Below are 6000 nucleotides of genomic sequence, written 5' to 3'. Positions count from 1 at the left end.
TTTTATGAAATAAAATATATACAGTACTAATCTGTATAGTAATGTATACAGTACTACAACAAATTAATCAACTGCGTTTACATTACCACAGATATTTATAGTAATACTTTGGCCCATTAATTTGTTTTTACAATATTCACAAATGAAATGTATCAAAAATTATAATCTATACTAATATTCTAAAGGCAAAAGCAAGTATATGTGTCTGTTGCTCAAACCTTTGAAATTTGGTGAAATGATGCTTCATTTCACCAAATTTCAAAGGTGAGCTCCACGGAAGAACATAAACTACTTTTTTACTAACACCTGACAAAAAAAACTTATTTAATCTATATTCTTTTAAGAACTTTTAGTAAATAATTCCTGAAATTGGTACTTATGAATTTTTATCGCTGTGAACTTATAACTATGTCTATAATAATTAATATAAAATACTAAATACGCGAAATTCGAACCGTTAAGTAATTAAATTAAATAATCACCAAGTTAACGTTTATTATGCAAAGTAGGTAACAAAAATGATTAAGTTAACTTGATTTTTACAACTTTTTATTCTACTGGCAACACTTTTGTTAGTTTATTCAGATCAAATCTTGCAAAGTGCAAACTAAGGTCATATACCTCATCATCTTATTCTACGGATTTGTATTTTGACGTGATGGTTCAGTTTAGATGTAAATATATTGATTATCAGCATTACACCCGTATTATATATTACATAAAATATAGCTGGAACAACTTCGTTCCAACCGAGGGCCCCACGACACGTCCATTTTTTTCTATTAATTTTTAAGAGTCCCAACTTAAAATTACTGACGACTGATTATAAACATTTTAGTTCATATTTCCTTAATAATAAGAATCAAAATCCTTTAACAGTAATGTAAGTCCCATACGTGTAATAAAACAGTAATTCGCAATAAATTGTACATTGAATGTTATTATGAAATATTTTATGGATAAAATGATTGCCGCGTTGAATCAAAAATAATATTTTTAATTATTAATGCTCATATTGGTACTTAAGTAGGCTGTTTGTGTATATACTAAAGGTACCTACTTATTTAAAAAAAAAATTGATTTGCGGACAATGTTTTGTTTGAAATAATCTCTTTACTAATTATTTATTTCATGTAAAACAACAATTGATGCTGCGGAGAAAGTGAGTAAAAATTATTTAAGGAATAAAAAACTTATTATTTAATTTTGTCTATTTTTATGCGTTATATCTATTTTTATTTCTTTAGATGTTTCATTAGAACACAATTCAAATGTAGAACGTGTTTCAGTAGTAACTGTAAAAAAAAAAATCAAACAATTAAAAACTCTTTGTTAATAAATCCACGCTACACACAAAATCTATCAAGGCACAATTACATTGATATCGCGTTATAGAGAAATAATACGTTACGCACACATGCAATTTCGCCCGTGTAGTTTACCCATTCCGAAGCCAGAGCGGCCGGCTAGGTCCGTACTTGTTTTATTACTTGTGTCGCAGGTACAACTCAAACAACGAAAGAGACAAAAGCATCGGGGAACATTTTAAACCGTCCATTTATCGGTTACTTTCTTTCGTCGACTTTTCAATCAATACAAATAACCGCATCGCCTCCTAACTTATGTATGAGCGACGATAACCCCACCGTTGTATAGAACGGGAAAAATTAGCCTAAAATCATGTGCGGTATGTTTATAAAGAGAGTGCTAATGTAAGGACGCGGTGTCGTTTAGGCTTTGAACAATCGAGGGACGCGACGGCCGTAATCTGCGATCAAAATGGAAGCCGTCGGCCATCTTAGGTTCGCCACGAGCGAGAGAGCGCTCGGTCCGCTCGGGAATTTGGGAAATTGGTGTTTTTTTTTGTTGTAAAGAGAGCAGTATATAAGAGGTCGGTAGAGGCGGGGGCCGATCTCCGCACGGGCTCGGTGTGAAGGGAAAGATGTGGTTCACAAGGTGACCGCATCACGGGATTAGTCTCGAGATATTTTACCTGCACGTTTGCGAAGTAAAAATATGAATAACTAAAGTATTGTTAGTACAATAGTATGAATAAAGATTGCCGTATGGTAATTTTATAGTTCGTTTTTTGTTTTACCAAAATCGAAAAAAAAGCATTAATAATTGTGTTTAAATACTCGAATAACATGTTAACAAAGACTTACACAAATCTGATCATTTTAATTACATACAGTATTTTGTTTTGTTTTGTATATTTATATTATTTCGATACAGGAATTATGAATAGAGCTTGTATTTTTTAACTAAGTATAATATAGATATGTGCTAGTAATAAATAGAAACAGTATAACTTTATATTCCATGAAGGGTTTCGAGGCGAGTTATAGAGCTGTGTGCGAGATCTGTTATCCCCGGACGGATCGGCGTTCCCTCGTGGGCTCGTGTACCGGCCACCTATCTTTCATTGCACGTACGCGACGCGCGGGGGGCCGGTCGCCGCGCGGCATACGCGGAGCCATCTTGCTAGCGGTCGTCGAATCGCTCGCGTCTCCGCGACATAAATCGCTCTTAATTCGCACTAATTAACTATTTATAATAATAAAAACAATCGATACAGTGCCCAAATAGTGACGAGAGTGACGTGTACCGTGATACCGAACGTTGTTGACATAATTTGTGTGTGTTGTTGTTTTAGGTGTGTGCATTCCGTCTGTCTAGGTGAGTAGTCACCAGTCTTTGTGCGCGACAATTATCATTCTGATCGATTCGGTCCGCGCGGGGGTGTGCAGCCGGCCCGTTTTATATCTTTTGTTGTTTTGTAACGCTGCTAAATCAATAATTTTAGTGGCGGCTAGCGGCCATCGCGTTCTTAATTCAAATACTTTGACGTTTCGAATGCTTTGGGTGTTTTAACGGTGTGCTATCGGAATTGTTAGTTTAACGAGTTCTTTGTAATCGTCATTGAATAGCAAATAGGCGTGCGAAAGTTATTTAGCGTAATCTAAATTCTGTAGATATAAACTTGGTGATAAGTGTCTCCGCTTGATCGAGGTAAACTGAATTTATTTATCATTTATCTCTTATGTTAGTCGGTGTTAATATCGAATCGCTTTCCCCATTGCTATAAATAGAATGCCAGGTGCTAAACATGTAATATAGGTGCGTAATGATGTATAATGCAGTTTGGCCTTATGTCACCAACATATAAATTATTAAGGTTAATAATTCTAAAATTACTACTTGACTATTTTACTCTATGTTATAAATAAAATAGTATCGTGTAATTGTGGATAAGATATCGTTACTGATTTGTCTTGTCACATACGGTAAATGACCTCCTTAATGCGGCGTATTTCATGTTTAAATTATTCTTTAACCGAGCTAAGCATAACAAGGTCTAAAATATTGAATAATTTATTTTATCCGTTACTAGTTTTTAAGTGTTATAATTATTCAATTTATTCATATTACTTATTTGTATCATAAATATTGTTGTGTGTGCTTATTTTATTTGCTATAATTTATAAGATTACATTTTTTTTTCTATATAATATTTAAGTAAACAATAAACAATGTTTCGTAAGTGGCTTCTCTGGATAAACAAGGTCAGCATAATTTATCTTTCATTCATACTTGTATGTTGATTACATTTTATTACAATTAACATTAGATAAATGTTACATCACTCGAAGATAGCACTGCGTTCTGATTTAAACATTATTACGTTAATTTTGAGATTTAAAAAGAAAGTTTATTTATGGACGCGCCATCTATCATGGCGGATAAGTAAGAACATCTAGCTTCAAATAATTGCATTCACAACCGCGCCTTGTGAACGGCCTCATCGCTTATACCTACTTACTAAGAGTTACTGTGACTTGTGTGAGCCTATAGTTATAACACGGACACGTGAAATTGTGTGAACGCGGGCAAACGTTTGCCTCAGTTTTGCTATCATCTTAAATTTGTCGCGTTGCCCCGCAGACGAGTCGGGTTCATCATTTTTTACTACTTTCCGACATTGGCTGAGGTGCTATTACCCGACCGGTATGGAATGTCGAACTTCATGTTCCTTACATGTGATATCTGATGCCGTCCATAAATAATTCGGGTTGTCTCTTAAATGCTGATTCATCCGTTATGGCAAATAATTTTATTCCTTTTTTAACAATACAAGCGTTTGTTACCGGCGCTTCGAGTAAAAGTTTTGGCATTCAATTTGAATATTAAATAATGCGAGTAAAAAATCTTAAGTAGCCGACTTTTAGAATTGTCTTTCATTTTATACTGATGTAAATAATTGAACAGATAAAAATGTAACAAAATGTTGTAATTTTTGTCACATAGCTGGCCGCTTACGTGAACATATAAGATATTTTTAATCTGTTATTGCAATAACATTTAAATATGGAATCCCTTTACTCGAGACTTGAATATTAATCGCACTTCCGCAAAGCCGAATCAATATTCGATTGAAAATTGATTATTGGAAATATTTTTATTGCGAAACTTTTAATCGTAGCGTAAAATTTGATAACTATTTAACTTTTAAAGTATTAATTGTCTTTTTGTTACTTTATTAGCGTATACACCTTTTTTGTCGTTGTTTATGTCAGATGTGAAAAAAAAATTAACATGTTTCTGAATGCCAGCTTTAATAGTTTTAGATTAGAAAATTTAGAGCTTATTTCACCACGCTGCTGCGATGCGGATTAGCGGTATACACATGTGCATGTGGCACATTTTTATTTGACACATGCTGATTTATTTATGACGTTTTCTCGGAACACTAGCTGCCATTATAAATACGAATAACAAACTTCACTCCTGATTAACTAGTGACGTAACGTTTCAAAATCAATGAAATTGATATTTCATTCATTCATATTACAGAAAATACGAATATACCAAGCAACTAAGAATAAAGAAAAAGGCCGTTAAAAAAAAAACACTATTCATGTGGCCAGACAATAAATAAACAGCTTTCAAAATAACTATATTCATTATAATAAAAAATATATAACAAGAACGTGACTTAAAAAATACACAGATAATGTATGTGACAATTAACGTTTAACAGAAAAAAATATTTCGTTCAAAAATAAACATTTATTTTTATAATAAAAACAAAATTAGTATCGTACGTGGTTGGAACAAATTATGATCGCTAATCAAATTATATACAAATGCAAGCAGATATTACAATAATGCAGCTCTTAGCTGGAAATTCAGCCTTGTCCCAGATAACGAATTGTTAGTAAGAAAGGCCGCCATGGATCACTAATAATATTAAAACATTTGATTTATATGGCAACATTATGATTCATAGCATTATACTTCTTTTATTGACAAAAAAAAGTTTTTTCGAAATTTTTGGCTTTGTTCAATTTTGATAGTAAATGACGTCATAACCCAAGGAAATACAGCTACAGCCTTGAACATATACATTGTTGTGATCTGTTTATTTACATGAGAATTATAATTACCCATGTCATGATACTGAGATTTATATATAATACAATTCTTTACTACGATACGATTATTTTACTCAAATATCAATACTTTATATTGCTTTGTTTGTTAATGGTAAGCAAGGGTAATATACCTGTGGGATGTAAAATTTTAGTTGTATTGCCCGTGTCTATGGTATGCTTTGAACGAATAATAAGCTACCTTGGTCTTATTTATTATATTATTTAAAAAAAATACGTTCATGAAATATGAAATTCAAATTTGGAAGCCTAAAATCGGACCAATCTGTTAATAGATGATATTTTATATGTTTTATTTTCGATACAAATAATAGCAAATCTTATAATCCAGCCAAAGCCGTGGAATTTTCGAAGTTTTAAACAGAGGACGAATTCCTTTATATCTAAGCTTAGCTCAAACCGATTTGATACCAAAAACTTTTTATAAGAACCCTTGTTCGTATCGTAAACCAAGGAATGTAGTATTTCCTTGACCAAAGCAATCGGAGCACGCTAATTTCGCCCTTATCCTAATAATAATAAGCTCCTAATTCCTCCAACGATATTG

At 32.7% G+C, this 6000-nt stretch overlaps 1 protein-coding gene across 1 annotated transcript in view; it reads left to right on the top strand.

The window, feature by feature from the left end:
• Positions 1 to 2428: 2428 nt before the first annotated feature.
• Positions 2429 to 6000, top strand: part of LOC124541191 — a 132918-nt gene continuing 129346 nt past the window's right edge. Inside the window, exon 1 of the mRNA XM_047119059.1 lies at positions 2429 to 2679. The gene's annotated coding sequence lies outside the window, so the exon portion shown is untranslated. The remainder of the gene's footprint in view (positions 2680 to 6000) is intronic.

Source organism: Vanessa cardui, chromosome 27, assembly GCF_905220365.1.
Source record: "Vanessa cardui chromosome 27, ilVanCard2.1, whole genome shotgun sequence".
Lineage (NCBI taxonomy): Eukaryota > Metazoa > Arthropoda > Insecta > Lepidoptera > Nymphalidae > Vanessa > Vanessa cardui.
Note: the sequence above shows the minus strand (reverse complement) of the source record. Positions and strands in the feature narration are given on the sequence as shown.